Below are 10,910 nucleotides of genomic sequence, written 5' to 3'. Positions count from 1 at the left end.
TGAAACTGTGACAAAATTTGCTATTTTGAAAAGGAATCGCAAAGTTATTTTTGCTAATAAATGCTAAAAGATTTAACGCAGATACGTGTTAAATTATGTCCTTGGTTTCGAGAGCTTTTTAGGTGCAAGACTGCGGGTAATGTGTGGTTGGATCATCATCTCGATTGTCCATTATTTGAAGTGTCTTCAGGAATTTCGAAGGGTTTGATCATAGATTGTAATTGTTAATATACATATGATGTTTTAGGACTTTGAATGATACAAATATTTTTTCTGGGTTCCAAGAATCGAATGATGTTCTAGCATAGTTTTGAAGTCAAAGTATAGTTTTGAAAGATGTAAGAGTCCTAAGAGTGATGTCTTCTGTTAAGTCTTGACTTGGATTTCATTTTGTCGTAATCAAATTTGGATGAGAATGGTTGTTTTGATTTCTATGAAAGAATGTATATTATTGTGAAGGTAGTGAGTATAGTTGATAATTGTTGAATCAGAGTCGAAGAATATAATCATATTAATTGTGAATTTATATATCTCTCGGGTATTACCTACCCGTTAAAAAAAAAAATTTCACAAGTAATGTTTTGTACCAGAGAATTTTATTACAATCTTTATGAAAATATATGTACATATATATCTTCTTCAGATGTAATCATGAATTTAATAAGTCAATATAATATTAGACTCATTTGATTTTCGGTTTGAGCTAGAATAAGAAATCACTAAAACGATTAGGAACCACATATTCTTCACAGAATATTAATGAAGTTATGGATCAATACTTCATTATTTATTCTTATATATATTTCCTTAGTGAATCTTGCTGATACTCATTGAACTGTTGCTAACTTCGCAAGATATGAATGTTGTTTCCCAGTAAGCTTCGAGTACATTGAAGATGAAAGTGTAAAATCAAACATATTATTGAATAATACACTTGGTTTATTATAAAACGAAATTCATTGAATTGAAACAGGGATTGTAGTTAACGATGATTAAGTTGCTGACGAAGGACGTACATCATTGCATATTTGTAGTATGAATTTAAACGAGTAGTATCTACCTTTTTTTCAATTCATACTTAATAGCTTAGTACGAAAAGATTTATTTTGGTTTCCGAATTCATATATATAAAATATTTATATAAATTCTTCAGAAGAATGAGTTAATACTTCATAACTCGTTGATGCAATATACGCGTTATTGATGATGTCCACGGTGATTCTTGAACTGGTGGAGCTTGTGATGTTAAAGTTCCTGACGATTCTAACGATGTTGACAGCATTGACTGTGTTGGTGAGGCTAAGGGTACTGCTGATGCTGTTGGTAAAACAAGTCTAGTTTGTACCTTACGCATCATTCTTGTCGGGGTTTCTACTCTTCCTTTTATCATTTCTGTCCACTCATCTGATTTATGGTTATGCAGAAATAGGTAATCTCTATGTCTTTAGAGATTACATAATCACCATAGAATGTTTCTCCGATGAAGTTATGAATAAATACTTCATTGTTTATTGTTGTTGGTACTTCTTGGTATCTATGGTGCGTGTGACGTTGATATCCGAGGTACGGATGGTGATATTGAGACGTGTGATGCGGATGTGATTGTTGGTGGTGGTAATGATCCTGTTGATGTTGATGATGGTGATAACGTTTATGCTGGTGATGCTGCTGGTGCTTAGGGTATTGAGGCTTGCGATGTTGATGTTATTGACGGTACTGGTTATGCTGCTGATGCTGCTGATGGTGTTTGTAACCTTCATACCGTATTCTCCAAAGCCACTACCCGAGTGCGAAGCTCGTTGACTTCTTCTATTACACCGGGGTGATTGTCGGTTCGGACGAGCGGATAAATAAAATCTAGAATTTGATGTAGTATATAATCGTGACGAGATACTCTGGAAATGAGAGAGAAAATGGTTTCTCGAACAGGTTCGCCGTTAAGTGCTTCAGGTTCATCGTCAAGAGGGCAATTTGGTGGATGGAAGGGATCACCTTCTTCTTGTCTCCAATGATTGAGGAGGCTACGAACCCATCCCCAATCCATCCAAAATAGATGATGACTGATTGATTGATCCATTCCGGTCACACTGCTTTCGGAGTTTGAGTGGTATTCCATATCGGAATCCGAGGGACTTCAACTAGTGACGAGTTCCATTTCGTATGATTGAATAAAGGATTTTTCGATATGAAATGATTTTCCAGCTATCGGGTGGTATTCTAATTATATAGAATATCCACATATATAGAACAAAAGATCTCATAGATTACGGAGGGATTTACGGAATATGCCAGACAAAGTTTACAGTAACAGATACGCGTAGATATGAATTAGCAAATACGCTAAGATATGAATTTTGTCTATACACCATTCATGCAATGAATGCAGTAAGACGCGTTTAGACTTAAGATGATAAGCAGGTAATTTCCTACAGATGATAAGTAGATGATTTTTGACACAAAATGATAAGCAAAATTTTGACATGCAGACACGGTCGAAGTCCAGACTCACTAACGCAACCTAACAACTTATCAGTTAGACACACTAATGCAGACCTGGTTCGCTAAGACCACCGCTCTGATACCACATGAAACGATCCGACCCAATCCATAGGGACGAATACAATAACATATGATTACATCTCGAGGCATTTGACCTCTATATGATACGTTTCATAAACATTGCATTCTTTTGAAAAGATATACCATAAATGAATATTTAAAATTAAATGTTTTCGACATCTGATGATTTCTACATATAGACAATCACCGTAAATAACAGTTTACAAGAATACTTCCGTTGACAATGCAGTCAAAATAAATACACGGTGATGATTTTGTGAATGCAATGCTTCCTCGAATAAAACATGTATGACTCCATGCACATGGTTTCTCTAACATATATTCAAACAGCGGAAGACTTCTAGGAACCTGAGAATAAACATGCTTTAAACGTCAACATAAAGTTGGTGAGATATAGGTTTAATGCTAGCAGCGTTATAAATATAGACCACAAGATTTCATATACATAAACGTTTTAATAAAAAATATTCTAAGTTGTTGAGCACTTGATAACCATACTTAACATTTAATCAACGTCGCATATTCCCTTTATTATGAAATCTTACTACACCGTACCAAGTGTAGTCACTGAAACGAAGTACTGTGCAACCGTTGAATACTGGTCGTCCAGTCCGGTTGGGGTTGTCAGGCCCGATAGATCTATCAACAGGATTCGCGTTTACAATACCTCATGTAAATAGTAGTTACCAAGTTACAGGGAAGTATGCCAGTGGTACAACTCAACGTAGAATATATATTTTTAATCACTTGTGTCCATAACATAAATCATAAAATGCATGTATTCTCATCCCGAAATATTTAGAGTTTAAAAGTGGGACTATATACTCACTTTTGCCTTGAAGGTATTTAACTCGACTTGGTCTCCGATAGATATCACGAACCTAACCATATATATATAATATATCAACATATTTTCTTTTCAAGTAATCATTACATATATATATATATATATATATATATATATATATATATATATACTTATAATACTTTTAATATTTTCTTAGTCCGTAGTTAGCAGTCTGATGTTAGTGGTCCACAATTAGTTGCTCAATCAAATAAATAAAGACCCCATCGTATTCGTATTGATCAGAATTAATCTCGACCCATGGTACCATGTTGTCAAATGACGTGTTGCGTACATAAAGTACCGTGTTGTCAAATGACGTGTTGCGTACAATCATGAGGTCTTATGATTAATCTTCTTGTATTGTTTACGGGTGGTCCTGAAATATATAAAATCAAATCATAAGTAATTATATATAAAATATCATATTAATTAGAAAAGATATGATTAATTTACTTTATCTCCAAATATTTTCGTAGCTAAACTAGCTTCGGATACCCAATCTTGTTTTAGTCGTAGTTTCTTCATTACAACTCCGTTTTTGTTGGTTCAACTTGCCACTTCCTTGGATCGAGTCAAATTTTAAGAATATGAACTAAAAATACCTTAGTTTGTATTTGAAATCACAGGTTATAGGTCAAACTTTGGTAAAACTTATGAAAGTGATCATTTTCCATCATAAAAACAACATTTAATGATCATTTTTCTAAAAATACTTACACTTTGAGTTAAACCATGAAATTTTTATGTGTTAACATATTTATAAGAAATATCATTTTTCCAGAACATGAACTTCCAATTCAAAGTTCAAGATGGTTTTTAATTATCCAACCCAAAACAGCCCCCGGTTGCACTCCGATGACGTAGATTCAGTTTTTAAGGTGTTCTTTGTAAAACCAAGTTATATCTTGTTAAGTTAGCATATCATTATGATATATTACAGGTCTTGAAGTGTTTTAAAAGTTAAGTTAGAAGGATCTATTTAGTTTGCAAACAAGTTTGAAATCATTCAAACTATGTTCTTGTTGTTAAAATTTTACAACATAAAATAAGATAGCTATATAATTATGAATCGAACAAGATTATGAACAAGGTTACTACCTCAAGTTACTTGGACAAAGTTACTGTAAGAGATAAGAAAAAATCTTGGAATCAAAGAGTGGTGGAGTTAGATCAAAAGGTTGGAAGTATACTTCTTCAAATGGGTGGTTATTTTGATATGTTCTTGAAAGAGTTTTCTTATGGTGTTTAAGGCTTGTAATTGAAGCTAAATGATGGAGAAAATGCTTGGAGATGATCAAGTATGAAGTTAAGAGTATTTTGAGAGAGAAATGAGGGTGTAGGTATGAGAAAATAGAGTGAAGATATGGTGTTCATTCATAAAAACGTTTTTAGTTTATAAAGAAAGAAAAGGATTCCTAATTTTGTTTTCTTACTAATAATTCATGCTACTTGACAAATCCTAGTTACCTCATATCTAGGGCAGTAATAATGTTGATTAGGATGTTGATTTGATGTGTATATACCAATAGTAAATACATATAGAAGCTGGGTATGATACGGGTACATATACCCTAGATATACGTATAGAAATCTTGAGGAAACGGAATGAGAATTCAAATATAGCTATCTTTTGTGAATATACTTATATTGTTTTATGTATTTAAGTCCTTAAAAAGTAATTAGATACATTATATATACGATACATGTATAAGCATTATAGGTTATAAGTATATATATCAAAGAATGTTACGTATAGTTATCGTTTTGAAAACTTAAGTTAGTAGTTTTAAAATATACTTATAACTCATTGTAACTAGTACACAATGAGATGTTAAACCATCCTTAGATCATGTTAAATATATATAAATACATATATATACACAAACGTATAATTATCGTATGTTATATAGTTCGTGATATCATTGGTCAAATTGGACGGTCAAACGTTGTGTAAAACTCTTTTCAAAAACACAAGTCTCAACAATTTGGATTGCTTATCATGTTGGTAAGTTTAATTTATGTAAATATTAATCTCATAAGTATAAAACGATTGGAAAAATCCGGGTCGTTACAGAATCTAGCTTTTACCCTAGATAAGTTTTCCGGAATAACCCTTCACCGGTGTTTGCAAATTGTTTTTGTGGGTTTCAGATTTGAAAATTTTAGCTCAAAACTTATGGTTTTGTGTCACCCACTTGCTAACCTTGTATTGGGAAAGCAACACGTCCAGTATACTTGCTCCGTATATTAACTTTCGGTAAACTACCGTCCGGTTGTAAAGGAAAGCGTTGAACAAGTAACTGTTAAGGCAATGTCCCATGACATGCTTTTAATTATGGTCTATAATGTGTAGGATGCAATTACTATCCTTTGTAGGAGCAATAGTAAAGATCACCCTATAGTTTTTCGGTCTGGCATAAGGTCCTGTCTTTGACCATGCTATGCAACCACCGTTCTTACAGTTGACACCCGATTTAGTTCAGGTGACCTAATGAATTCCAGGTGAATTCCTAGGATTTTACGTTCAATGGTAATGAACGCATTAAAAAATGGGTTTTCAGAAAACAAATCGGTTTGTAATTTTGATCAAAATATTTTCTCGTTCAAGCTCGAGTTTAGATATCATCGAATTCCATGAGTTTGTAATTCTCAATCTTTAAAGTCAATCTCAAGGATTGAGTAATATCAGTCTTAAAAGCTGATTTTTGATCTTTTAAGGAGATTATCCTTTCTGGGGATCTGATTCATTAGTCTTATCAAGCTAATTTGCATGGCGCCCTCCCCATTTTACGAGACAGATCCTCTCATGGTTAGGATAAGTCTGACCACTTGGCGACCCTGTTTGATGCCGAGGCCCGTGGATTTCCAGCTGATTTTTGAGAAAACTTTTCAAGGTTTTTCGTAGACTCTACAACTGGTCTGGACGACAACTTCCTGACCTAAATCAAGAAGCGCGTGTCTTTTTCGAAAAACTTTACTTCCTTTTAATGATGGAATTGATTCATCGTGTAGATCCATCTTTCTTTCAAATATATTATAAGAAATTTGGGTAAAACTAATAAAATTGTCCAAAACAAAAGTATCTTCAGTTATTTGTACAAAAATATGTGATATATGTTTTAAATAACTTGGTAAATTTTCCCACACTTGGCTTTTATTTTCCTTTCTTTGCCTTTTTATTGTCCTCTATTCCATTTTAAATGAATTCTAACATTTTGGGTTGTTTCTCAATTTATGTCCTTTCCGAGGTAACAATAATTTCGGTGTTAACACCTAGTTTTACCGTTCATAAATATGTATAAACATGATTTTGAATTCATTTATTTAAAAATTTTGAAAAATTTTACTAGAATTGGGTAGTTAGTATATAAGACTAGGGCTGTTCTTTATTATCAGAGAGCACTAGATTCTAATACAACTACTGCGTTACTAGTATTTTTAATGGTAACTAAGTGTATAAGTTAAAATTTTAAAAATCCGAAAGAATTTAATCCCTTCCCACACTTAAGATCTTGCAATGCCCTCATTTGCAAGAAATTAGTAACAATTTAAATTATTGAGGGTGATTAAAGTAGAAAAATAATTAAATTTTACCAAAGTTTCCAAACATATTGGCGTTTGTTTACTGAATGATAAATGGTGCACATCATTTGTTCATTCCGTCTTGTTGTTACATCACATTTGTTTTTCGTTTTTTCGTCAAAATTAGTAGCTTTTGCTGAACTTAATGCCAGTCTTTGAAAATGCGCTGTTTTACCCTGTTGTGTACAATTGACAATATACATATATACAAATAATAACATGCATGGTATTTTGAAATGGGACTTAACATCCCACTTTCAAATCAAATATGAAATATTAGTACAACATAATAAAAATATTAAACATTACAATAAAAGTATCACAATATCATAGGTTTAAACATAAATAAAATAGAAATAATAAAAAATAAAAATCATAGAAATCACCAACGGGAACTATATCAATCTGGATAGGGGTTCCAGTTCATGTCGTCGGTCGGGTTCCATGGTTGGTGATAGGTGTACTGGTAGGCCTGGTTAGGGTCGTAGAGAGTAAATGGCGGTCTCATCTCGGGCTGGTGTGGAGGATAGTAAGCGGGTCGGGTCGGTACGTAGTGATCCTGAGGTGATAGCCGGCTCATGATCTGACGCTGATGATAGTCCCATCTATCATGATATCGTTGCCTAGAATGCTCGTACTCATTCCGGGCTTGCCACTGCTCGTATCGATTATGTCTATCCTGGTTTGTCATTTCTACCTCATCTATACGCTGGTAGACGTCAGTCATAGCCTCCCTAATGACATCCCTAATGTCATCTGCTTCCTCCATTTCCTCATCTGAACCTCTCTCTACCTGTGGATGACGACCAACATAGGGTACTGCCTGATTGCGTCTGCTCTTCAATACCTTAGCACCCTGATAGACCTTCAATCCTAAAGTATCATCTTGTTCCCTACAAACCAAGAGTGGACCCCCTTGATCCCTATCTACACCCAAATACTCTCCAATGAGAGTAACAAAAATACCTCCTCCTATTATTCCCCCTTCCTGTATTCCTTCCACTATCTTAGACAAATAAAAACCAACACAGTAGGGGATATTAACAAAGCCTATTGGGTCTCGAATACACTTAAGGTAGAATAAATCATGTAAGGTCATTTTCTCCTTGTTGTGACCTCTCTGTGTAATCGAGTTAGCCAGAAATCTATGAATTATACGAAGCTCGGCTATGTGAATATGTAAGTAGGTGTGTGTTCCTGCCCGCCCAAAAACATTATAATCTGACATACGCCTCCAGACGGCGTTAGCATCAAAATTCCTATCTACCCTTTCACCATGATAAATCAAATTCATACAATCGGGTAGTAGTAATTCAGCGGGCGTATATATCTGTAAAGCCCTGGTCATGTCCAGCATGGACATCCTGTACATCCTACGGCCAAGTATAAATCTAAGAAAACTTCTATCATCTAACCTAACTACATCCGCATTAAGTGAAATAGTACTCATAAGCTCAACGCACCATTCCTTATATACAGGCCTACGAATGGTGAATAAACGTTTCCAATCGGGAAAAGAAGAGCTGCCATACCTTTGGATCAGATGTTGTCTAACCGAGTTAGCAAGTTGGACCCTTTCCAAAGGCTTCCAATCGGTTACCCTTGGCACTTCTACATTTTTCGTTACCAGTTTGAATTTGTTACTTTGATATGTCGGGTAATCTCTCCAACTTCGATCAAACCTCAGATTAGGATGCAACTGTTCTTCATGAATCGTTGGGTGTTGTACTATCGGATGCATCGGAAATACTACGTAGGCATCAATATGTTCTAGTTGCGGATCATAATAAGGAACGTGTTGATCAGGTTGTTGTTGTTGTTCCTGTTGTTGCTCCGGTTCAGGTTCATATTGCATTTCTGGTTCAGGTTCTGGAGCAGGTTGTCTAGATGATGATGATGCACCATCAGTATTAGTAAATCTCTGCAAAACACATTAAACAAAAATTTTGTGCATCCAAATATGCATTAGTGTTAGCAAAATAACAACTTGAAACAATTACAATAACATGTTTAATCAAAATTAAACTTATACACATTTTCACAATTTTAACAATTCTACACTTTTTCAAATAAGCATATATGAAAATGTTTACAAAGTTCATAAGCATTCAACTCAAATAACATGTTAAAACAACAATTACTAGCAATTAAACAAGTTTTAAATAGCATTTACATCAATTTAATCAAGTTCATGAATTTATACCTAAAAAGTCCACTTTAATTCTCAAAAATCATGTTTAAGATCAAAGTTTGGATCATTTAGCTACCTAAACATGTTACACTACTTAATTTAGCAATAATTCATGAAAAAAATCGGCCATAACCTTTTTATATCAAAAAGCCCCAAATTGCTCAAGAACACAAACCCTAGATTCCTAAAATTTTTGAAGTTTTTGGCTTCAAATCATGTTAAATAGCATCAATCTAGGTTATACATGCATAATATACTAACAATTTAACTCTAATTACACTAGAAATTAACAAAATCAAATTAGGTAAATTATAGCTCAAGAAGAATAAAAATCAAATTTAAAGAGGTTTAGGGGTGTAATTGTTACCCTTATTGATAAACTTCTTATCAAATTCATGATTAGAGCGGATTATAGCAAGAAATTTGGTTGATTTTGGTGAAAAATTGATGAAAATTGAGAGGATTTGGGAGTAGGTTCGTATGTATGTGTGTGTGGTTATGAAGAAACAGAGCAGCTCGATGAGCATTTATTCCTGACCAGTTTTCGGGCTTCATGCGATCGCATGCTTTTTTCAAAGGAACCCAAATTTTTTCAATATTGAACCTTGGACATATAATAGTTCCGAATCGAATCTCTTTAGAAAGAAGATCTTTTGTCTCATGGTAGCCTGCTCCAGTCCCCTTATGAAACTTTCGTTATTGGGTTAGCCATACACTTCACATGTTTCTAGCGATTCACATGGCATCACCGAGCGATATATCCCCGTCTAATTCTGGTCATTGAATATTGAATAAATGAAACTTTAACGAATAACTAATAGATTTCCTTTCTTTCAGTTATTCTTTTGCCCCTTTCCTAGTATATTAATAACAAAACGGAAAGGGTCTGATTTTTTTTTTTTATATAAAAACCTTGTACTAATTAAAACAAAATAATTAATTAATTTTAAAATTTTGTTTCTTTTACGAATGAGGGCGTTTCGGATCGTTGTCCTAGTCCGTCCCTCGACAAAATTTTTAAAATTTGTCATTTTTAAGCGTGGTTTTAAAAGCAAAGATTTTTGGATTTTTTAATGTTTTTGGCATATTTTAATTTAATAAGATTAAAAATAATGATAATAAAAGTTCTCGTCCCTCTCTCGGGTAAAGCAATTTCAGTTCAACGACCTAGTTTTCAACTCACGACGAATTTTAAATATCAAATTTTTAACTTACAGAAATAAAGTAAATTTTTTTTTTAAATTCGCACCAAACTAAAATTTAAAATGCATATAATTAAAAATTAAAAATTCACACCAAATTTATATTATATTTTTGTTTTTATACATACAAACTTATATTAAAATTATTAATTTTTTTTTCAAATATTTACAAACTTAAATATATTGATTTAAAAAGATTTACAATATTAATTTAATATTTATATATTAATTTTAAAAACATGGAAAAAATAAAATTAAAACTCTTTTTGGTCTTTTATCCCACTTTAATCAATCAAATATTATCAAAAATATACGCCCCTCTTTTCGGTAAAGTAATTTCGGTTCAACGACCTAGTTTTACTCCTGACGAATTTCTGAAATATTTTGGGTTGATTGATTAAAGATATTTATACCTTAAGAATAAACGGTAAATTTCGCAGTGATGTAATAAATTTTTGTATGATATCAATAATTTCGGTTACGCATACCTAATTTTATTGAATACCAA

The sequence above is a fragment of the Rutidosis leptorrhynchoides genome, chromosome 2, assembly GCF_046630445.1.
Source record: "Rutidosis leptorrhynchoides isolate AG116_Rl617_1_P2 chromosome 2, CSIRO_AGI_Rlap_v1, whole genome shotgun sequence".
NCBI classification, from domain to species: domain Eukaryota; kingdom Viridiplantae; phylum Streptophyta; class Magnoliopsida; order Asterales; family Asteraceae; genus Rutidosis; species Rutidosis leptorrhynchoides.
This window is presented reverse-complemented; position numbering follows the sequence as displayed.